Source organism: Antechinus flavipes, chromosome 5 (genome assembly GCF_016432865.1).
Source record: "Antechinus flavipes isolate AdamAnt ecotype Samford, QLD, Australia chromosome 5, AdamAnt_v2, whole genome shotgun sequence".
In the NCBI taxonomy this organism is placed as follows: domain Eukaryota; kingdom Metazoa; phylum Chordata; class Mammalia; order Dasyuromorphia; family Dasyuridae; genus Antechinus; species Antechinus flavipes.
In genome coordinates this window covers 68,143,213-68,168,115 of record NC_067402.1, presented here as the reverse complement: position 1 = coordinate 68,168,115, position 24,903 = coordinate 68,143,213, and the positions used below count along the sequence as shown (strand labels likewise).

Below are 24,903 nucleotides of genomic sequence, written 5' to 3'. Positions count from 1 at the left end.
AAGGCCTTGAACCAAGGAGGCTTACGAATATGGCCCAAGTCCCTGCAGCTGTCACTCTGAGGAAGGAGCTCCTGAGGAAAGGGCAGCATGGCCCACTGCCCCTGCAGAGGCTACAGACCCAAAAGAGTCCTTGGACTGTTAAAAGCTCAGTATCAAAAATGGATACAATTTGAACCATGGAAATGGTCAGCTTTATCACTGGAGCCTAAGGACCATGGGACCATTCCCGCTTATTTGCAGCTGCAGCCACCATGCATTGTCTCCTCCCTCGACATGTGCGTTCTCTGAGAGCAGAGATGGTATTACTTTTCTATTTGCAATCTCGGTGTTTTGCACATAGTAAGCATTTAAATACATTTTTAAATGTATTTATTCATTCATTCATGAAGCATTTGGCAGACTGGTAAAGCTGGGGACTACTTGTTGTTGTTGAGTCAATTCAGTTGTAACTGGTTCTTCTTCTCCATTTAGGGTTTTCTTGGCAAAGATACTGGAAGGGTTTGCCATCTCTTTCTCCAACTCATTTTACAGAAGGGATAACTGAGGCAAACAGGATGAAGTGACTTGCCCAGGGTCACATAGCTAGTAAGTATCTGAGGGCAGATTAAAATTCACAAAGATTGTCTTTCTAACTTCAGGCCTGGCACCCTATTCATTGATCCACTTAGCAGTCAGGAAACTCCTTAGAATAATATTTTTAAATTCATAAGATAAAATACATAGAATTTCAAAGGGAATCCAGTATGTTGAAATATAGTTACCATAACAAGTTCATGGATACCATGACAAGAACAACCTCCTTTTTCAGGTAAGGACCATGAACCTGAAGGAAGCTGTCCCTGGCTTAAAGTCACATAGGTAATAAGAATAAAAGTGTGGTTTTTAGCTCTGTCACTAGTTATGGGACATTGAGAAAATCATTTCAATCAATTCAATCAGATAAAGAATTTAGATGAGGTCTTACAATTCCCAACTTAACATGTTACACAGCTATCTCCAGTTTATTTGGGGAGGTCCCTTTCAGCTAAAGGGACACTACCAAAATCTCCATATTATATTGTTGCTTTGGAGTTGTTTCAGTCATGTCGACTTTGTGACCTTGGCAAAGATACTGGAGTGATTTGCCATTTCCTTCTCCAGCTCATTTTATAGATGAGGACATTGAGACAATTAGGATTAGGTAACTGGACAAAGGTCACATAGCTAGTAAAAGTCAGGCTGCATTTGATCCCCTGAAGATTAGTCTTCTTGATTTCAGTCCCTGCACTCTATCCACTGGCCAACTCGCTGCTCCTTCCCCATGGCACATGTACGTGGCTTTTAAATATTATTATGAGTGTTTAGAAATCTTGTTAAAAGTATGCATCCAAGACTTAGTTGGTTACCACGACATCATTCTGGTTCAGAAAAACTCTTGTAGATTCCAGACAAGCTTGGTTTAAAAGCATCTGTGAATCTGCAAAGGGGAGCTAAGAAAAGAAGTGCAATGTATGGTTTTGTGGTCCAGGTGTTCCAGATACCAGTCTAGTCTGCCTGGCACTAACCAACCTTGGGGGCTAATGCACAACAACACTTACAGAAATATGTTATATCTGCAACTTAGCTGCAGGCAAGGAGGATGTGGGCACAACACCTTCAGATCTGGGTGGGTCCCATTAAGCCAGTCCTGGGCAATGGCAGCATCTTAGTCTTTCTCCACCCTTTCCGACTGCCCTTGGGCTGGCACCTTCCTTACTAAGAATGAAAGTAACATATGAGTATACATAGATCAACAGAATCTGCCCAGTGGTTGACAAAAGGTCCATGTGGGCAGGAAGGCCAGAGAGGACAGTCAGATAGATAGGTTATAAAAAAAGCTCATGTAAATCCAGACACTTCCTCCACCCAATGTGCCAACCATTCTGAGACCTCAGGAGCTGGCAAAGAACAACAAGCGGGGTGAAAAATCGACCACTGACAGGTGCGTATTTAATGCAAGTGCTCAACTGAAAAAATCTTGTCATCTTAATTTGTCACTCACAAATATAATGGCATCTACTTAGTCTATAAAGCCTCTTTGTGCCTTACTGGTGTTTGGGGAATAAATTGGCAATGAAAGGATACTGCATTGTTATGGAGTTTTTTGTCAGTCAGTTCCATTTACCAATTTATCAAAGCCATTTTGTAAGAAATAGTCTCCACTTTAGAGCTGACACTTCATACATTACAGCTGTGCTCAGGAAGGGCTTGACTCTTATTCGGCTGCCAGCACATTACATAATGGAATGTGTCGCCCCACTTTCAGGGAAATAGGGAGGTTGGATGTGCAGTGATACCATAGACAACATGTGCTTAACCTAAGAAACGATCAGATAGCTGCAGAGTGAGACACCAAGAGAGGGGTTTTTTGACCAAGGTCAACAACAGTGAGAAAGATCATGAGATTATAGAGTAAGAACTGAAGACAATGCATTGGTTTTAGAAAATTTGTCTTCATTTCTCAGGGACAGTAGGGTTGGGACACAGACAAAATGATACCTTATATAAATGAATGAATTTCATGTTCAGCTCTCAGCTTTGTCTCAACCACCCATAGTTCTTTTCTCAAGGATAAGATTAAGGAAGGAAATGGCTTCGTTAATTAAGAAATCAACCAGTAGCCATTAAATGCCTACTATGGGCCAGGTACCGACTTTTTTACATTCTGGAAATACAGAAACTACAGTGGAAAGAGTCTTTGGCTTTGAGAAGCTTGAATTCTAATGGGTAGACAGCATCTACATTTGTAGATATATGTGAAATACATGTTATTGTTTAGTTGCTTACATTACATCTGACTCTTTGTGACCCTATTTGGAGTTTTCTTGGCAAAGATACAGGAGTGATTTGCCATTTCCTTCTCCAGATCATTTTACAGATGAGGAAACTGAGTTAAATGACTTGCCTCTAGTACAAATGACACCCCTAGTACAGGAGGCCAGATCTGAACTCAGTAAGATGAGTCTTCCTAACCCCAGGCCTGTAACTCTATCCACTATGCCTCCTCTAGAATAGAGGCTCTTAACCTAGGAGTCTTTAGATAGATTTCAGATATAGGAAAAAAAATTATATCTTTGTCTCATTAACTGCCAACTAAAATTTACCATTTCCTTCAATGATTAATTTTTAATTGTTTTGAAAAAAGGGGCCAGACTGCCACAGGAGATTCATGATCCAAAGAAAGGCTTGGAAGAATTCTAGGAATTCTATGAATCCTCTAGTCTAGTTTATCTATTTGGGTCATTCACAGCTATTATAGAGGGCAGCAAATTCATGGTAGAGAAAGCAATCAGTTAAGAGAAGTCACAATTAATCACTAGCCAAGCAACTCGTTCCCAGATTATCCAGGACTCATGGACAGTTTTTTTCTCATTAGTTCAAAGAAGATCCTGAAAGATAAAGCAGATTCCACTCAGAAATATGACCCCCTCCTCAGTTTGGGATACAAATATTCTGGATTTCATTTCAGCTCAGACAATTTCTGATTGTGTGACCCGAAAAGTGTAATTAATAATACTAGCCTTCCAGTGAGGGTTGTTGGTGAGGAATAAGGACTAAAAATGACTACCCAGCCCTTTGCAAATATCCAAAATTATGATGAAGTAATAAGGAGCTTCGTCCAAAAGCCATATGTTCCACGAAATAGTCGCTTTAATTGCTCATATTCGTTATTAAGCTCTTGCCAAGCGTGTGGGAGAAAGATGCATGGAACTTGCCCTGATAGACCCGTTACTTTTGCAGAGCCGGCTTTTGCAGATATGCAACACTGCCCTCTATGGATGGCTAAAATATCAATCAATCCTCCCCCGAAGCTTAAGGAGTCTCCCCTCCGTGCCGGCTATGTCTTTGGACTGCCCAGGGAAAGCTGACCGAGTTCGTGCGCAAGCATCTGTAACCAGAGCATCTTGTTGGGTTGCTCTTTCTCTACAGAGAATTGTGCGTGTCCATTAGAAAGCTGCTGAGTGGAAACCTTATTCCCCAGGACTTTAAACAGTCACATTTTCTGGGATTCGACATAAATGGGACATTTAGCAAATGGCGTACCAGATGGAACTCCTGGCTGCGTTTCCTATATGGCTTGGGAGAGCGGGAAACCTCCGAATGTTTGCGTTTGATACAATTGCCCACAGTAGGGCACTCAATGGCTTTGTGGATGGGGTACGTTCCGGGCTCCCGAGTCGCTGGGGAACTCAATGGCGAATGCAAGGTTGTGATTTAAAGGCATGTCAGAGATGTGGACATAAAAGAAAAGGTCCTTTTTTTAGGCTCGGCATCCTTAGCAGTGTTTTTTAAAAGTATAATAAATCATGAAGAATTTTTTTTAATTCTTTCCTCACTCCCTTTAAGTTTAGTTAAATCTGTGCTCTATTAGTTTATATCTACATAAAGTCTTTTCATTCAATTATGAAATCCATTAGGCAATGGTCCTTATATTTGGGAGTGAATTTATTTGAATGGAACAGGAATAAACATAGAGAAAGATAGCTGTGGTACAGTGAAAAGAAGCCAGAATTTGACTCTGGCTACCTGCTCTATCTTAGGTCATTTAATATCCCTGGGTCTCAGTTACTTCTGTAAATTGGGCAGCTGGGAAGCTAGGTGGTGCAGTGGATAGAGTCCCAAGCCTGAAGTCAAGAGGATCTGAGTTTAAATTCAGCCTCAAACACTTATTTTATGAGCCTGAGTACGTCACTTAAATCCATTTGCCTCAGTTTCTTCACCTGTAAAATGGACTAGAGAAGGAAATGGCAAACCATTCCAATACCTTTTCCCCTCCCAAAAAAACCCAAATGGGGTCACAAAGAGTAGTTAGACATGACACAACAACAACAATAAAAAATTGAAGGAATTGGACAAGATTCTAAGTTCCCTTCAAGTTCTAAATCCTATGACTATATTCAAGATGAAGCTAAAATGAAATAACTGATTTTCATGTGTGATTTATGCTACTGGTTTGTATATTGAGCTGTATAAACATGTGCAATTTGACTCCAAATTGGAATCAGTAGATTCTATTTCTCAAGAATCACAACCCAGAACAGGTGCAAACTTAGAGAGTCTACACCTGGAGTCAACTTCTGACTCAACATATACATGTGGTGTGCTCTGGGGGCAAGTCACAGACTCTTTGGGCTTCAGTTTCTCCAACTATAAAATAAGAGATTTGGGTTAGATCAAAGATTCTTAACTTGGGGTTCATGAACTATTCTGATAACTTGATTTCAATATATTCATTTCCTTTGTAATCTGAATTATTTTATTTTATGCATTTAATACATTAGTTGGAGAAGGAAGTATCTGTAGGCCTTACAGGTTGCCAAAGGGGTATATCACACACACACACAAAAAAAACAAACAACATGAATTTATGGATCAGAAGATGTCTAAAGTCCCTCTAGGTCTAAATCTGTGATTCTATGATGTTTAAATCTCATTTTTCTTATTTAAAAAGCAGAAGCAATTAAGACCTACACTATGGACTTTAAAAGATTATTGTGAGGATACAGTATTTACTTACTTTGTAAATAGTTTGTATACACTGATATATATACTTGCGATTTCCTCCTAAAGAGTACAAGCTCCCTGAAAGCAGGAACTGCTTCAAATTTGCTTTTGTAAATATAGCACTGGGCCCAGTACCTGGTACATAAATGAATGGGGAGTAGAGTTGTGAAGTCATTACAAAGTTCAACTTGCAATTGAGGAAACACCTTTAATAATACACTAAAGTAGATCCACACTTTCCCTATAATTCAAAGAAAGGAGGAAAAAAGGAGCTTACAGTCTAATGGAAGTTGAACTAGGCAACCTCCTAAGTGGTTGTTGTTCAGTCATTTCAGTTGTATCCAACTCTTGGTGATCCCATTTAGGGTTTTCTTAGCAAAGATACTGGAGTGGTTTGCCATTTTCTTTTGTAGCTCATTGTACAGATGAGGAACTGAGGCAAACAGGGTTAAGTGACTTGCCCGGGGTCATACAACTAGTAAGTATTTGAGTCCAGATTTGAACTCAAGAACATGAGTTTCTTGACTCCAGATCCCATGCTTTTATCCACTGCACCATCTAACCACCCAGATGACCTCTAAACTCCTCCTCTAATTCAGATTTCATAATAAATTTCATAGGGGAGACCAAAAATAACCCTATACAGAGAGTGAAAACAGCAAAATGCCCCACTGTCATTCTAACAGCAATCACTTTTGCTCACTCTGTTTTTGGTTTGATTTTTTTTTTTTAAGTCTCAAACATGTGAGGTATTCAATAATTCAAAGACACTTTCTAAAAGCATTTCATCATCATAGAATCAAGAGACACAAGAGACATTAAGATCATTCTAAACCAAGGGTTCTTAACCCAGAGGTCCATAAACTTGTTTGAGTTGGAGTTTTTTAAATAATTGATTAAATTGTACATTATAAAATATTTAAAATTTTATATTTTATTAACCAATATAATGTAAACCTGTGTATTTTTGGCATTTAAAAACCTTACTCGGAGAAAGGGTCTATAGATGTCACCAGACTGACAAAGAGATCTGTGACACACACAAAAAGGGGGTGAGGATCTAATCAAATTTTTTTTATTTTTCATTCCTACCCCCATCCTACAGATAGAAAAAAATAAAACCCCTCAAAATTAAGTGACCTATTCAAGTTCACATAAGTGGTAAGTATCAGAGCTGATCTTTTAACTCAGACCTCTTGACTATAACTCCAGTAGCCATTCCACTATACACCACCTCTTATTTATGAGAGGTTTGCCAAGACCATTTTTGACCCTTTATCTAATATGCATAAAATGTTTGCGACCAGTGTTCTCTGCTTAAGGAATCCCTGCCTTCTAATAGTTCTCATGCTATTATTACTAAGGTAGTAAGAAAGGAAGCTCAAGCGCCTGTTGTTTTCTCCTTCATGGTTGACTTAGGCCAGCGACGATATAAATATAGATGCTGTACTGAGCTAGGCTTGAGTTATTTACTACTTCATCCAAGAGATGTTGTTTTGTGGGATCATAAATATTTTGAAAAATAATGTGTGCATACAGCAGCATCTTATCTTTGCCCTTTGAGCACACAGCATCCCCACTTCCATAATGAAGATCTAAACAATGGCTTTGGCTTCTGAAATGGCATGCATGCCAATAGGTTCTATAGTTTTTTATAAGACAAGAATTTCCCTGATGCTAAAGGAAATGAAACTATTTCTCCATCATCCTTGTGGTGAGAAGTACATTTAAAAAATGATCATTTCTTTCAAAAGCAAAAAAAAAATTATAATTTTCACTCAAAATATTTTTAAACTTTCCCCTAGATCAGGTTTTTTAAAACCTTTTTGTAAATCATGGATCCCATTTTCAATCTGGTGATACCTATAGACCCCTTCCCAGAATAAGATTTTTAAATTCATAAAACAAATATATAATATTACAAAGGAAACCAATTATATTAAAAATGAGTTATTTTTTAAACAAACAAGTTTACAGACCAAACCACAAGTCAAGAACCTCTGCCCTAGACATAGATCTCTGACCTAGTCACATGGAAAGAATATAAAGAGCCAGGTATAAGAAAATGATGATTTGATTTCAAAAACATATAGAGCCAAAAGGAGATTGGAGGATGGAATTATAGGACTCAAACACAGACTGCCTATAAAGTCATGGCAGAACAGGATGTGTTTGAAAAATATGGACAGTCAGACCTACTTCAAGATGAGCCTTATGAAAATCATTACCCAATTAAGCAAAAAAACATTTCAGCAAGAAGTGATCAAAGAGGGGCAGCTAGGTGGCACAGTGTATAGAGCACGAGTTCTAGAATCAGGAGGATCTGAGTTCAAATTTATCTCAGACCCATAACACTTATTAGCTGTATAACTCTAAGCAAGTCCAACTGCTTTGCAAAAAAAAAAAAAGAAAGAAAGAAAGAAAGAAAGAAAGAAAGAAAGAAAGAAAGAAAGAAAGAAAGAAAGAAAGAAAGAAAAAGAAAAAACCCTAAAAAAATTAAGTGATCAAAGAAAGAAATTCAAGCTATCTGTAGCCCTATGAAAAATGTTCCAAATTACTAATAATTAGAGAAATGCAAATTAAAATTAGCTTCTACTTTATATTATCTGATTAAGCAAGTTGACCATAAAAGGAAAATAAATTTTGAAGAAGCTGTTAGCAAACAGGCAAATTAATGTATTGTTTGTACATCTGTGAACTGGTCCAGACATTCTGGCAATTTGGAACTGCATCTAAATTATTACTAGATCATACATACCCTTTGACTCAGTGACACCACTACTAGCCCTAAACCCCAAAGAGATCAAAGAAAGTGGGAAAGGATCCCTCTACACAAAAATACTTTTAGTCACCAGTCTCTTTGTGGTGACAAAGAACTGAAAACCAAGGGGGTGTCTACCTATTAGGGAATGACTAAACAAACTGTGATTCGTGAATTTAATAGAATACCGGTGTGTTGTAAGAAATAATAAAAGGGAAAGAATCAAAGAAGTCTGGAAAGATTTATACTGATGCAGAATGAAGTAAAAAAGAACCAGAAGAACAATTTGTATAATTATATTAGAAAAACAAATAACTGAAAGATTTTAGAACTGCAATCCAAACAATGACCAACTATTATTCAAGAAGCCTAGGAATAAAGCATACTACAAACTGATATAGAGATAGTGGACTTAGGATATAAAACGAGATTTTTGGGGGGTACATGACCAATGCAAGAATTTGTCTTTTTTGAATATGCATATTTATTTATAAGAGCCTTATTTTTCTTTTTTTTCAATGAAGGAAGAATATAAAGTAGAAAAAAATTTTAATTAAAAAATTAAATTATATTTTTGAAAGATCTTTAAAATGGCAAATCTGACAAATTGAAATAAAACCTCGTGCTGGCTTCAGATTCTTTTACAACCCTCTAGACACCGTCATGGAGCATTGGTGTGTTGGTCAAACACAAACAAGGGTCCTATCAACACCTCCAAAGAACTAACATGTAGCATACATCCAAATGAAGTGAATCACAAGTGGATGGGCCCTTGAAATGCATAGAAACCAACCCCAGGATTGTAATGAAAGAATGTGCTGACAGACAAGTTATAACATACAGTCAGCCAATTTATGAATGGAGTATGTAGCTTACAAGTTTTGAACATGGGAAGAATTATGTTACTCAATTTACAACTTATTAAAGAGGGAGCAAAGCCATCAATGCAGATGGCCGGTTTTACATTAGAGAAGACTGGAAGAGAGAATATTTACAGAGCTTCGACTGAGCAAGCTATCAGCTAACACTTAACTCACATTTTCTCTATTCTCAAGCATTAGGGCAGGGTGAATTTTCACAAGGGATAAAGCTGCAGCATTCTGAGGCAGCCAAGGCTTTTTCCCTCTAGTTATCTGCAAAAGGCTCTCTCTAGAATTAGCTTCATTCCTCTGGCACTGCAGTAATTACTTTTTCACATGGAGCAAGTTCATTCAAAACAGTTGCCTAACACATGTCAAATGGAATGCCTGGTTTCTGAAATATCAAGAGTTGGAGATTTATGAAGTTGGTTTTATGCTCTTAGATGAAATATTTCCCCAAATACAATGGATAAATTGATGTTGATTCACCAGACAAAATGCACCAATACTCTAAATGTAGCCAGTGGTATATTCATATAACCAGAAAGCCACATAAATGGGCACCAAGATGTGTCCAGCGCAAGAGAAAAAGGCCAACAACGGTTCAGCTGGGTTTTAGAGTCCATCTTCTTCCATAAATACTTCCTACCATCTATTATTCAAGTTAATATCCCCTTAAAAAATCTGAAGCTGATATAATATACATCTGACTCACAATATTCTTCCCTGAGCCCTATGGGAATTGTAGTATCTGAGACAGAAAAGCGTTTGAAAAATCCTGATAATCTGAGGAACAGTCACAGGTCTGTCTTGTCAAAACTAAATTAGGCTGGCAGTAACGGTGTCTTATTTGTATTTCTTCCATGGTCAGTCAGTTAACCCCCTTATTGCCTTATCTTTGGTATCTGTAATATAGGGATAATAACCCTCCTCAACTGTATCAACATTCTCTAGATATGAGTCAGATATTAATCTGATTGAAATTTTCTACAACATTGAGTCATATACCCTGAAAATATAGGTATTGTCATTTCTTAAACTAAATGCATCGAATGCAAAATGTGCCACAATTCTAACCAATTACCCCCATCCCTTCCTTCCCCAAATCCCAGCCAAATGTTCTAAAAACTTTTCCTTCTACCATGAATCTAAAAGACTACAAGATTAAGCCACAAAAGTCTGGAGGCAAACATCTGTAGGTGAAATGAGACATCCATATCATGGTCTTCCTTTGTACTAAATGAATCTTTCATCTGGTTGTTTTCTGCCTTTGCTAACTGTTTATAAGAATGACTTACCAGCCAGGACTTTTTCCTTAATTTAAGAAAGGATCTCTGTGTGGTGGGCTGGAATTTCCCTTTTTTTTAATATCAACCTGGAATGGTCCCTCTGGTTCATTTCTGGAGTTGGAGTTCTCAGCAGAGGCCAAAATGACTTTATGCCTTAAAGGGTTTCTGGGAGGTGCCTGTAATTACTTTTTCACATGCCCAAAGTGAATGCCAAGCAGTTGCTTAGCTTGTGATTTTCACAGATCACAAACTCCTCGACCAGGAATATCCATGATCTGCTTTAAATCCAGGTAAGGTGCCAAGCTTGACACAGGTCCTGCCACATAGACACAGTTCTCCAATGTTCTTTGATGGGCGATTAGTGGAAAGTGTGAACAGTTCTGTGGCACTTACTAAGACTGCTTAGCAGAGCTCAGCTTTCTCCCAATTGTCTCTATGGCCAAGTGAGAGTCCTCTTAAACTCTCAGAGTATGGTTGGGCAATGTCTCCTATTTATAACACTGGAATAAGACCTAATTAATGATGATTTCTTGATTAATGCTGATTGCATTAAAACTATTCAAAGTTGGCAATCCATCATAATTTAGACCAGAAAATAAACTACTCAAGCTCTGTGTTATTCTTGGTTCTATAGCATGGGGAAATTTTGGTTAGCTTCCCAGAGGTATGCAATATTTGAAGTGGATTTTTTCCCCTCAAATATTGAGGGAAAATATTGACTTTTTAGACAGGATTCAAAAAAGCGCCAGGGTGACTCAGAGTTAACTGAAATTTTCTTTAGACATTGGAATATAAATCTATAAATGGATGGCAGTGGGAGTTATCCTGGGAGGATAATCTTCCCATCATGGTACACCCTTCCTTGGCCTTGTATCAGATTCCTTTCTCTACTATGAAGAAGAATGTGGCAAACCTGATAAGGATTCAGGGGACAGATAGAAAATTGAAATGTTAGGAAATAAGATAGGTCTATGAGAAAAAAGGTAAAGGAACAGAGATTGTTTTACCTAGAGAAGAAAAATTGAGAGGTGGATCATACCTCAAGCATGTAAAGGACTCCAACACATTGGATCTCCATTCCCCAAAGGAGAAATCAAAAGAAAACAGACCCATGTTGCTGCACCCGGGGCTTAAGTTACAGATAGGGAAGAATTTCCTGACAGAGAGACTTGTTAAACATTGGAATGAGCTACCAAGGGAGGTTGTGCAATCTATTTGGCAGTCTTTAAAAATATGATAGATTCTTATCTATCTGAATTCAAGGGGGAGATGTTGGAAGGAAGGAGGAAGGGAGAAAGAGAACCGGATGACCTCTTAAAGTTCTTTCTAGCCACAGAGTTCTCTGAGTCACTAACAACCCACCCCCAAAAGGCAGAGGAAGATAAATATTCTAAAATTTAACACAAGATCCATGGGATTCTGTTCTTAGCCTCTTTCCTTCTTGAAATTTATTCCAGCACTTTTATTAAGTATTTTCTTTCTGGGAGGCCTCTTCATTGTGAGGGCACACCAGTAGTTTCTGTTTGCTTTTATTCAAAATAAGATCTCTCAGGATTTTTAGTCCAAGTAAAGATGGGGAACTGGGAGAAATTAACTAGAAGCTTTGGCCATGTCCCCCAACAACTCAAAGTGAGTATTTGATCCCCTTACAAACTGAAGCTTCATGAGGGCTGACAGTTAAGATATCAGTTGCTCTTATTTGCCTAGGTCAGGAGTTCACCTTTTCAAGTTATGAATCCCTTTGGCAATCTGGTGGAGTCTATAGAACCCTTCTCAGAGTAAAAGAAAATACACAGGATTAAAAAAGAAACCAAATATGCTGAAATGAAGAAGTAATTTATTTTCCTATCCAAGTTCTATGAACTCTAGTTTAAGAACTTTTGATAGATGATCAAGAATCAAGTCAGAAAAATTGTCATATATGGATTATTTTGTAGGAAGCTAGAATCAGGTGACTGTTTTTTTAAAAAAGGGAAATTTTAGTTTCACATGACTAATATTTGAAAGATTTGGGCACTGTCCTTCCACAGAATTCTAGATATTATGAAAATGCAAAGAAAGGAATTCAGGTTTATTTTATTTCAGTCCTGATATTTTCAAGTAAATTGCAAGGTATTTCATATGAGGACACAGAGATAACCAACGCATCCACATGTGGTTTTCACACATATAGGAGGTTCTTGGTCTTGACAAGCAAACTTCATGAACAATAAAGGAAGAAACTTTAACTTCTCAGATTTTCCTTTCTTTTGGGGGTCACCTTAGCCGGGATACAAGGTTCCCACATCGTTTGACTAATTAGACTATTTTGTCCATTAAAAGCAGTGACCCAGTCTGCGATGAACAAAAACTCTAGTAAACGCAATCAGCTACACATTTCATGTCTTTTAAAATAAAGAGTTAACAGTGACTTCAAGCTCTTGCTGCCTTTCCTCCTGAGTAGCGCTGATGCATGATGCCCTTAGGGAGTGGTTATTATCTATTCTATCTTAGTTTTTGTTGGGGGTACAATATGTGGTTTTCCCTTGACAGCTATAAAATTATGTTGTGGCAGGAAGGACATCATTCTGCTTGTCTCAAAATGCTTTTCCTAAGGGATCTTGAGCCGAGGTAGTGTTGATAAAAATAAAGAGCCAAGTGAGAATTTTATTTAATTCTTTAACTCACCCACTTTATAAGAGATTTTATGAATATGAGTCAGCTCCCTTCTCTGTGGCCTGTGATGATAGCATGGAGATAATTCAGAGTTCTCAGTGGTTTTTACCAAAAGGATGGCCAGCTTTAACAAGCCCTTCCAAGACATCCTATAGTTTCCAGGATGGGAAAGTTTGACCATTAATTTTAGTTTTTTTTTTTGCCATCCCCAAAGTCACTTAGTAAGGTGTTGCCATCTGCAAAAGTATGAGAGGACCTATCCCAATTAAATCAAAAACCCCAAACAGTATTGAAATATAAATGAGTGAAAGTTAAAGATTTGGGACTTAATTAGGGTTACATTTGAGTAATTGCCACTAATGAATAATTAAAAAACAAGTCCCTCTATTTAGCTTTTAAAGTACTACACCAAATAATCTCTACCTATATTTCTAGCCTCAGTGGACATTGCTCTTTCTCCTGAACTCTAAGATTCACACTTTTTGTCTCTGCTTGGCCACCCACCTCACCCCCATCCTTGGAATATACTCCCCTTCTATCTCATAATCCTCTTCCTTCAAGATACAATTTAAGTACCACTGAGATCTTTTCTGATCCTCCCGACTTCTAACGGTTTCCTTCTCAGACTACATTGTATTTAGCTACTTTACATTTATTCATTCTATATATACTCATATATGTCCTTGCCTCAACCATTTAAATGTAACTTCCTTTGAAGTAGGGATTAATTAATTTAATGCAGTTTTATCCTTAGTTAACATAGTGCCTGGCACAAGGTAGGCATTTAATAAATGCTTTTGGACTGATTGATAGAAAGGATAGAGAATTTATTTAATCTTTCTCCTTTAGACTGCAAACTCCTGGAAAGCAGGAACTGTCTTTTTATTTGCATCCCTGGCACTTAGCACATGGTAGGCACTTAATAAATGTTTATTGAATTGAATGTATTCCAGATTAGGGGGGAAGGGGAAGGGAGATATTACAATCTAATTATGCTTTCTCATCCTGTTATTTATTATTCAAGTCCTTCCTTAACTCATGCATAAAGTGCTTCTGAACTCCATGTCTCATGTACACCAGTGAAATACTCATCCATCTGTTACCCACTCCCCACCCATCTCCCCTGACATATGATCAACCCCACCTCCCTTTTAGTCTCCTGGGTCCCTGATAGAGTATTTCAGACAACTTCTTTAGCACAAGTTATTGTTGGTAATATGTTACAGAATGCTTGAATCCAGTATACATCTCTCCATTGACCTTTGGATCACTGGCAATTCATGGTATTTCATGATTCTGAGCTATATAGTGTATCTATAGGAAATCTCTCTAGAATAGTGATGTCAACTTCAAGTAGGAACCAAGACAACTAAATCATATCTAAGGATCTCTGCCAGCTGCCTATTGATTTTAAAAATCACATACTAACATTATCTATATTCTTTTGTATGTTCACTTATTTTGTTAACTATTTCCCAATAATATCAGTCTGATTAGTAAAGCATTTCAAGAGTGTTATAGGATTCACAACTGCAGGGTTACTTTGATACCTCTGCTCTAGCAGACCAAGTTAATTCCTATGGAAATAGTCCAGTCCATAGGAAGAAATAAGTCTATTTGCCAATGGAAGTCAAAGGGCAGAAGGGAAGAAGGAGAGGACATAATATATAGATGGGAGGAAATGAAAAAAATTCACCAGAGAATGGATGGGGAATGGTCAAATAGAGTAATAAAAATGAAAGGAACAGTAAAGAAAATGAAAATCAGTTGAGATTAACTAAGGGCAACTGGGAGAGAGGATGTGAAAATAAAAAAGAAGACAGCAAAAAAGAACAATTACATGATGTAGAGAGGAAAGTGGAGAAATAGGTTGGTGAAGTTGTGAATTAATCCAACCATCCTGGAGAATAATTTGAAACCATGTTCAAAAAGCTATAAAAGTTTGACCCAGGATTACCACTACTACACTATATCCCAAATAGATGGGGAAAAAGGCGGGAAAGATCTATTTGTACAAAAATATTTATAGAGCTCTTTTAGTGATAGAATTGGAAATGCCGATCAATTGGGGAATGACTGAACAAATTGTAGTATGATTATAATGTAATGCTTTTGTATAATAAGCAGGATGGTTTCAGAAAAACACTTGGGAAGACTTAGGAAGATTATATGAGCTGATACAAAGTAAAGTGAACAGAACTAGGAGAATAATCCATACATTAGGAGCAACAGTGATATAAATAGATCTTTTGGGGGGAAATTGATGTAAACTGAAATCTTGGGGGGGGGAAATGATGTAAATTGTGTCCCCTTAACCTTTAAGTGAATCCTGAAACTGTCTTCCTTGGGGGAAGTTCCTGAGTCTCAAACTCCCCTCTGAAAGAGGCCCACCCTTCAGGGAACTCAGTTAAGTGGTTTCATTCAGTTGGAGATCTTGGCCAGGTATAGTCATATCCTCTATTGAGTTGAAGGTTAGTTCGAACCACTCATAGTAGCTCAAACTCCAAGTTAAGTGATTTTGTTGGAGATCTCCATCTAATAGTCTTCGATTGAGAAGTCCAAACTGCTTCAAGCCCCCCAGGCCAAGATTTACCCAATATAATCAAGGGTTGGTCAAACTGTCTTTGCAGAAATCCTAAACAGGATTATGCTTTCCAAGGAAGATGTCTTCTTAGCAAGCTATCCTTCCAGGACTCTTTGCCCACTAAGAAGTCTGTCTTCCTAGCAAGCTGGCTTCTCAGTGCCAATAAATTCTTTTTTGACACACAGATTTCAAGTTTGCAAATTCTTTCACATATGACCTGCAGCTCCCCCCAGAAGGGATCTCCCACCTCAATTTTCACACTTCATCAATAGTATGTGATATTCAACTAAGAAAGACTTATCTATTCTGATCAAGACAATTCCAAAGGATCCATGATAGAAAAATGAGGTCTACTTCGAAAAAGAAAACTGATAAATGCTGAGCACAGATTGAACCCAAACTTTCAAAAAAGAGCCTTTTTTTTAATTTTTCAAGTTTGTGTATGTGTGTATTTTCCTTTGCAACATGACTAATATAAAAATGTTTTCTGTGACTTTACATGTAAAAAAATATATGCTTGCCTTCTCAAGAGATGGAGAAAAAGTAGGAGAGAAGAGAATTTGTGGTTTTGTGAAGTTTTTTATATTTTATTTTATTTTATATTTTTCCCAGTTACAATCAAAACAATTTTTTTTACATTTGTTTTTAAGTTTTTTGAGTTCTAAGTTTTCTCACTTATCCCCACCCACAATTAAGAAACCACTTGTGAAGTTATGCAAAACATTTCCATAAAAGTCAAGTTGTAGGGGGGGAAACATAGATCTCCCAATTAATGAAAATAAAAACCCTCAAGAAAAATTAAGTTTTAAAAAAGAGAGAGAGAGAGAGAGAATGAGAGAATGCTTCAATCTGTATTCAGACACAATCAGTTTCTTCTCTGGGTATGGAAAGGATTTTTATCATAAGTACTTCAGAATATTTGTGGATGATTGTACTACTGAAAACAGCAAAGTCATTCACAGCTGGTCATCCCAAAACATTGCTATTACTTTGTATACAGTATATTTCACTTTGCTTAAATTCATGAAGAACTTTCCAGATTTTTTTCCCCTAAGAGTATCCTGCTCATCATTTTCAAAAGAACAATAATATTCCATCATAAATACTCATCACAATTTATTGAGCCATTCTCAGATTGATGGGTATTCCCTCAATTTCCTTTTTTTTTTTTTTTTTTCCCTTTGATGAGAGTTGCTATGAAGATTTTTTTGCACATTTTTTTTAATCTCTTTTGGTATTCTTGCCAAGTAGTGATACTGTTAGATCAAAGGATATGCATGAATTTATAACCCATTGGGCACAGATCCTATCTTTTGATCATTTATCAACTGGGACATAGCTCTTATTTTTTTATAAATTTGACTCAGTTCCCTCTAGATCTAAGAAAATAACCATCCTGGAGAATAATTTGAAACCATGTTCAAATTATTTTGCTTTGAAATTCTTTTTACAATTACTATTTCTATTTCCTTCCATATATTCTCTCTCTCCTTTTACCTAGTCCCTCCTCAAAAGTGTTTTGGTACTGACCACTCCCTCCCCAGTATACTCTTTTATCACTCCCTCCCTTTCCATATCCCATTCCCTCCTATTTTCTTGCAGGGTAAGATAGATTTCTACATCCCTATTGAGTATATATGTTATTTCCATTTTGAGTCAATTCTGAGAGAGTAAGGCTCCCTCTCTCATTCTCTCCTCCTTCTTTTCCCTTCCATTCCTTTCCCTTTCTCCCAGTACATTCCTCTTACTCTTTAATTTCACCATTTTTAAAAAAGATATTATTCCTTCATATTCAATTTAGACCCGCACCCTCTGTCTATATATACTCCTTTTAACTACCATAATAATGAGAAAGTTCTAAAGAGTTATAAGTAGCATCCTCCCATATAGGAATGTAAACAGATAAACCTTACTAAGTTCCTTAGGATATTACTTTGCTGGTTACTTCCTTATACTTCTGCAGAATCCTGTATTTGCAAATCAGATTTTCCATTCACCTCTTGTCTTTTCATCACAAATGTTTAGAAATTCTCTGTTTCATTGAATGATCACCTTTTCCTCAGAAGTATTATACTCAGTTTTGCTAAGTGATTCTTGGTTTAATCCTAGCACTACTGCTCTCTGGAATCCAATCCAATCTCTGGTCCTTTAATGTAGAAGCTGCTAAATCTTGTGTTATCCTGACTGTGGCTCCTATATGCTTGAATTGCTTCTTTCTGGATGCTTACAATATTTGGGAGTTCCAGAATTTGGTTATAATATTCCTGAGAGTTTACATTTTGGAATCTCTTTTAGGAAATGATCAGTAGGTTCTTTCAATTTCTATTTTACCCTCTGATTCTAGAATATCAGGACAGTTTTCCTTTATAATGTCTTGAAAGATGATGTCCGGGGTTTTTTTTTTTTTTGATCATGACTTTCAAGTAGACCAATAATTTTTAAATTCTCTCTCCTGCATCTATTTTCCAGATCAATTGTTTTTTTTTTCCAATGAGCTATTTCATATTTTTTCATTTAAAAAAAATTTGCTTTATTGTATCTTGATTTCTCATGTCATTAGCTTCCATTTGCTCAGTTCTCCTTTTTAAGGAATTATTTTCCTCAGTGAGCTTTTGTACCTCCTTTCCCATTTGATCAGTTTTTTAAGGGATTCTTCTCCTCATTGGCTTTTTGTATTCTCTTTTGCACCTCTCTCAAATCTCTTCTTAATTTTTCCTCTCTTTCCATTTCTTGGTTTTCAGACTCCTTTTTGATCTCTTCTATAGCCTAAGCCTAATATTTATTTTTCTTGGAAGCTTTGGGTGTAGGACCTTTGACTTTATTATCTACTTGAGTGTGTTTTGATGTTCCTTATTACCTAGTAACTTTCACTATTCAGAACAATTTTTTTTTCCATTTGTTCATTTTCCAAGCCTATCATTCTGCTTTTAACTCTTTGTTAAAGTAGGGATCTGTTTCTAGAATTGAGAGTGCATTGTCCCAAGCTTCAGGGGTTTTGTGTTTTCAAAAGTCCTTCTAGGAATCTGACCACAAACATTCTTTTCTGCCCTGGAGCTGTTAGGTGTGTCCTGGCCCCACTGTAGCTGTAAGAGTTAATGTGTTAAAACTACAGAGATCTGCTTTGCTGACTCTTGACCTGGGGTTGGGGGGGGGGGGCTGCACTGGGACTGCCCACCAGACTCCCACCGTTTACCACAGACCATCTCCACTGACCTTCTGAGTCCTTCCTGGTGTTCCCAGGCTGAGAGATCTAGAAGTCTCCAGCACTGCTGCCGATTCAGAGGTCCCACCTCACCACTGCTGGGATCCAGGCTGGGCCTGGGGCTACACTGGGATTACATGCTAGGCTCCCCCGCTGGTCCCAGAGACCTTCTGCTAACCTTCCAGCTTCTCTTTGGTGTCTCTGAGCTGAGAGGTCTGGAAGCCACTGGTACTGCCACTGATTCAGAGTTTGGGGCTGAGGTAGAATCCGGTCCAGGGCTGGAGTCCTGCACCAAGACTGCAGGTTGGACTCCCATCCTGGTCTCACAGACCTTTTCTGCTGACCTCCTAAGTTTCCTTCAGCTGGAAAACATTACATGCCATCTTTTTGAATGTTCTGTTACTCTAAAATTGGTTTGGACATTATTTAAAGAAATTTAGAGTGGTTTGAGGAGGAGATCCTGTGAGTTCCTGCCTTTACCCCACCATGTTGTCTCTGCCTTGGAAGAGAATTTGGAACTCAAAAAAAAAATTGAATGAATGTTTAAAGATATTTGCATGTAACTAGGAAATAATTATACATAAAAAATATGTTTAAAAGTTAAATGGGGCAGAGGAGATAAAGGGTGGAGCAGAAAAGAAGTTTAAATAATAATGAAGTGAGAGTAATAAGTGAAAGATGAGAAAAGAGAATATAGAAAAAGGAGGAATGACACAAAAGGAGTAAAGCTGAAAGATGTAATTTAGCCTGGAAAAGAGAAACCTGAGGGAGGAGATGATGATTATTTTTAAATATCACAATTGAGGAAATCCCCTCTAGTACACAACACTCCACACCCATCTCCAGAAAAGCTAGCCCAGGTTTGGTTTTATATAGCTCGGGAGCCCCCACTGATGTGTTTACCTTTTACTAGGCAGCCAGAGGACATGTTAGTTCAAAATAAAAGGCATTTAGGGAATAATAGAGCAGATAATTGACCAAAAAAGTCCCCCTCCCACTCCTACATACATATATGAGTCACGATCACCCACAAATTACATCACCAAGAAGGGAAAGTGCTTAAAAAAAGAAAATATATCTAACCTAGGACAAAACACATAGGCTACATACAAAGAAAATGCATGCATATCAGGAACATATATTAAAGAATATATAGCAGGGTATGTGTCCACAGCACACACATTGCTAAGGAACCTCATACTTCTTGCATTATAGGGCTAATAAATGCCCTCTAATGCTATCATTATGCTATTACCTGTCCTCTTCCACTGAATGTCATATTGTTTCTAATGGGTTTTTCTCTGGTTTTATGATCACTGAACTTCTTGTCTTTAGCTTTTCAAGCCAATCCACTGATTCTATACTCTATCTATGAATAAAGTATTTCTAGAAAGTCTTTCTTTCCCTACAGTATTTTAAACCATAGCTGAAGTTACAGACCAACACAACTAATTAAGGGTTGTCCAGCCAAAGGGTCCTTGGGTTAACATTAAACTCCCAGGTCAAAATTAAATCTATTCTTTCTTCTGTCAACAGCTGATACGGATCGGATCACATTATTCTAGACATATATCTGACTTAATGTTCAAAATTTCCCCTAATGTCGGTTAGACACAGACCAATTGAAATACCAAGGACAGCAACATTAGAATCAGGTGGAAGAAAAGGATGAAGTTGTATATGATGTATGATGGAGGATGAGAGGGAGGAGGTCTCCTCCAAAAGGCAAGAATCATAATATCTGAATATGGATTGATCACCATCACTGAGGTATATATGGTCCCCTTTTTTCTCCCTTCTCAGACCACAGTCTAGGTCCCTAGGCTGACAAGTTTTACCACATTACTTCTGTCTTGCACCTCAAAGAGACATCAGTAGCATATTAGTAAATGTTTAACAATTGGCTCTTCAGGAAAAAAAAATACACATATACACATACATATATATGTACACACATATTTCCAGGACACATTTTTAGTTCTCATCTACATTTTTAGTATTTTTACTTTCTAAGCTTAGTTAGAATTTCTGAGTTCTCTTCCTCTTACCCTGGCATTCAGTCCACACAAACTTCCCAACCTCTCAGGGCCAGGTGTCATGTGTAACAGGAAGTTGACTAATATAACCCAAGCTTCAAAGATGCTTCTGAGGTCTTAGATGTTAGTTTTGCAAGGGAGTATCCTTCCTCGATCCATTATCAATATTAAACATTTATTTTAGATAAAATGTTGTTTGGAGTTGTTGCTGGGGAATTTGCAGATCATCATTAATAAAGTGGATCTTGCCAGTCTGTTTTCACTTTCTCCTACTTCTCTGGGTCCAGTCCTGTTCAGCAAGATTACAGCAGGGCTTGAATTAAAATGAGGGTTGGCTTCAGAGCAGTTATAGACACAAATATTAATAGCAGTAACAGAGAAAGAAGAGAAAAAGAGCTGTTTTCAGAGGGAATGACTCAGTAGAATTTCCCAAAGCATTCTTTTACAGATAATGTTTCAAACAATGTAAAGAAATAATCATGGTGGCAATTTTTCTCAAGCCATCGTTGAAATACAGTGCCTGGTACACAGGAGGAGCTTTATAAATGTTTATTGATTAATTGATTGAAGGATCTTAGGGTCATAGCTTTAGAGCATAAAAGCCATTGAGTCCAACTCCCTCATTTTATAGCTAGGGAAACTGAGGTCCACACAGGTTATGGATAACAACAAACCCAGGATAAAGACAGCCCAGGATAATGACAAACTTCTGTTCTGACTAGATCTCTTCACTGTCCCTTATAGCTTTTCACTGTACCTTATAGATTTAAATCTTAAAATCTCCTTCATATAACTTACATTCATACCATACCACCTCCCTGGGATACCTTCTTACCTCCTCTCCATTCATGTGAATCTAACTAAACCATTTGAAATTCTCTATCATCTTTGAAGCCCATAATTTCTCTCTCCTATTCTGAACTCCAAAGCAATTTTTATTTCAACCATTTATTTGTTTTGTATTGTATTATATATGTATACATATGGTATATATATATTTATATAGCATATATATTATGTATTGTGTTATATGATGACTATACATATGCATGTGTGTGTATTTGTAATGTATTTTCTTTCCAACTAAATTGTAATCTCCTTCAAAGTAGGGATTTTGTCATATTTTTCTGTAACAACCTCAGCATTTAACATTGTACTTTGTACCAATTCAATAGGTTTTCAATCATTCCTTGTATGTTTGACAAATCTATAAGGAGTAATTGCACTTAGGGCAAGTGTTACAAAATTTACCTTCAAGTGCCAATGAGGTGGTCCAAGGGCAGAAAAAGATAGTATGGAATTTACCTGAGATACTGTTCCTGAGGAGAAGGGAAAGTCACATATAATTAGGTAGCTTCCTGTTTTAATTAATTATTAATAAGTAGGTGATAAACTAACTGCCAGACAAATGACTGAAAGTGTCATTAGCACCTCTAAATGTCTGCACCCTGGAGCACAGCTCCAGCTTCCCCATCTTAGTTATAATTCCATTGATTTATTTCCAAGAAGTAGCAGTAGTTTTTGTTGTTGTTGTTGAATATGAGACTTGAGAGGGGGAATACCAAGTACCCCAAGAATTTCCTCTACCACATAACCAACAAATGATCATCCTGCTCAGAGACTTCCTCTGAGAAGGAGTCCACTAACTACTGAGACAGTATATTACAATTTTGAATATCCCCAATTTGGAATCAGCTTTGGAGTCAGAAATTTAAATTCAAATCCCACCTCTAACACATACTATGTGATTCTAGTCCCTTAAATTCTCATTCTATCAGATTATAAAATGGTATGGATTGTTTTGTTGTCATTATTCTGTCACTTCAGTCATGTCTGACTCTTCATGTCCCCGTCTGGGGTTTGCTTGACAAAGATACTGAAATTACTTGCCATTTCCTTCTCCGGATCATTTTACAAATGAAGAAACTGAGGCAAATAGAGTTAAGTGACTTGCCCAGGGTCCCATGGTTAATAAGTATCTGAGACTAGATTTGACCTCAAAAAAAAAAAAATGAGTCTTCCCAACTCAGGTACTTTATCCACTACAAACAACAGCAACAACATCCACTGTGCTACCGAGGTACCCGATGGATGGTTAGAAGGCTTTCTCATCGAGAAGAATAATAGGTCCAGTCCCCACCCCTATCTAGTTGTGGAGAAGTTTTTAGCTGTTATAAAAACCTAAATCTTTCTCTCTGTATGAGAGATGAATTCTGTTCATCATTCCTAGCTCTATCCCTTGGGGCTAAGCAGAATAAATCCAATCTCTCCTTCACATGATAGCCCTTCAAATTCTTGAAGACAACTATTAATTGATTGCCAAATGGCCATGGCTGTGTGCTGGGTACAGTATAAACAAGTAAAATCCCATTCTTTCCCCCTGAGGACTTAAAATCTAAAGCCAACAAAGCTGATGCCAAGAGGAGCACACTGAATAACTAAGAATTAGCCAACAATCCAGGACATGCAGCTGCAAGAAGCAAATTTGTTAATGAGTAAATAAATATGCCTCTTCTTTGTTACTAAACAACCTTTCAGAGAGCTTTCCTAAAATAGGCACAACCAGGAACATTTGTCCTAATTTTCAAGGAAAAAAATTAGAGAGAGGAAGAGGAAATTTAAACAAATATTAATACCCAGAAAATCTCTCTCTGGAGAACTAGTCCTTGGGCATACCTCATTTTTTGTGCTTCATCTTCTTTAGCTTCACAAATATTGTGGGTGTTTGGCTTGGGGGAGGGGGATTTGTTGAGTTGGGTTTGATTTTGTTTTGTTTTGTTGTTTTGCAAATTTAAAATTTGTGGTAACACTGCATGAAATAAGTCTACCAGCACCATTTTTCAACACCATATGCTCATATTATGTTTCTGTGTCACATTTGGTAATTCTCATTTTTAATTATTATTTTTCATTATGATATCCACTAATGGTGATCTTTGGTCAGCGATCTTTGATGTTACTGTCACAATTTGGGGTTTCAATAACCATGCTGATATAAGATAACAAACTTAATCGATAAGTATTCGATGGGTTGTGATTATTCCACTGACCATTCCCCTGTCCCCCTCCCTTTTCTTGGGCCCCCTCATTCCACGAGACACAATAATATTGTAGTTAAGCGAATTAATAACCCTACCATGGCCTCTAAGTACTCAAGTGTAGAGTCAATCAATGCAGCAAACTTCAATGTTGTCTTTTTTTTCTTTTGTTTTTGTTTTTATTGTTGTTGTTTTGTTTTGGGGTTTTTTGTGTGTTTTGTTTTTGTTTTTTGCTGAGGCAATTGGGGTTAAGAAACTTGCCCTGGCTCACATGGCTAAGAAATGTTAAGTGTCTGAGGCGAGATTTGAACTCAGGTTCTCCTGACTTTAGGGCTGGTGCTCCATCCACTGTGCCACCTAGCTGCCCCAGTGTTGTCTTATTTTAAGAAAATGTCACAATTGTCCCAATCTTCAATAACCACCTCCTTGATTAGTCAGTGGCCATGAGGCCAGATCCTCTATCAGCAAAGAAATTTCTTCTTGCTGAAGATTCAGATGATGGTTAGCAAAAATGTATTTTTAATTAAGGTATTTTTAGATATACATTTTTATTTATTGTTATTAGACATAAATTTAAACAAAAATATTAATAGAATACAGTATAATATATATATGACTTATATGCTCTAGAAAAACAAAAAATTCTTGTGACTTATTTTATTGTGATATTTGCTTTATTGCAGGGGTCTGGAACCAAATCCACATTATCTTCAATATGTGCCTACCTGTAGAGTATTGTTTCTACTTTGGAACGGTATAATGGAGAGAAGATTGGTGATATGGGGTCAAGAAGACCTCAATAACTTACTAGCTGTGTAACCCTGGGTTCAAATCACAGCTCAGTTACTCACCTCCAGGACACTTTGGCCAAAATACTAATCTCTCGAGATCTCAGTTTCTTCATCTTTAGAATGAAGGGATTGGACTGGATAATATTAAAGCTCTAAGACTATGA

The 24,903-nt window shown here is 37.2% G+C and overlaps 2 long non-coding RNA genes across 6 annotated transcripts in view; one reads left to right on the top strand and one right to left on the bottom strand.

Moving 5' to 3' along the window:
• Positions 1-24,903, bottom strand: part of LOC127564563 (uncharacterized) — a 262,634-nt gene that overhangs the window by 113,954 nt on the left and 123,777 nt on the right. The window lies entirely within an intron of this gene.
• On the top strand, positions 1,715-24,903 carry LOC127564564 (uncharacterized). The gene is made up of 2 exons (XR_007954303.1): positions 1,715-1,960; positions 24,632-24,903. It is a non-coding gene; the product is annotated as an uncharacterized LOC127564564 (long non-coding RNA).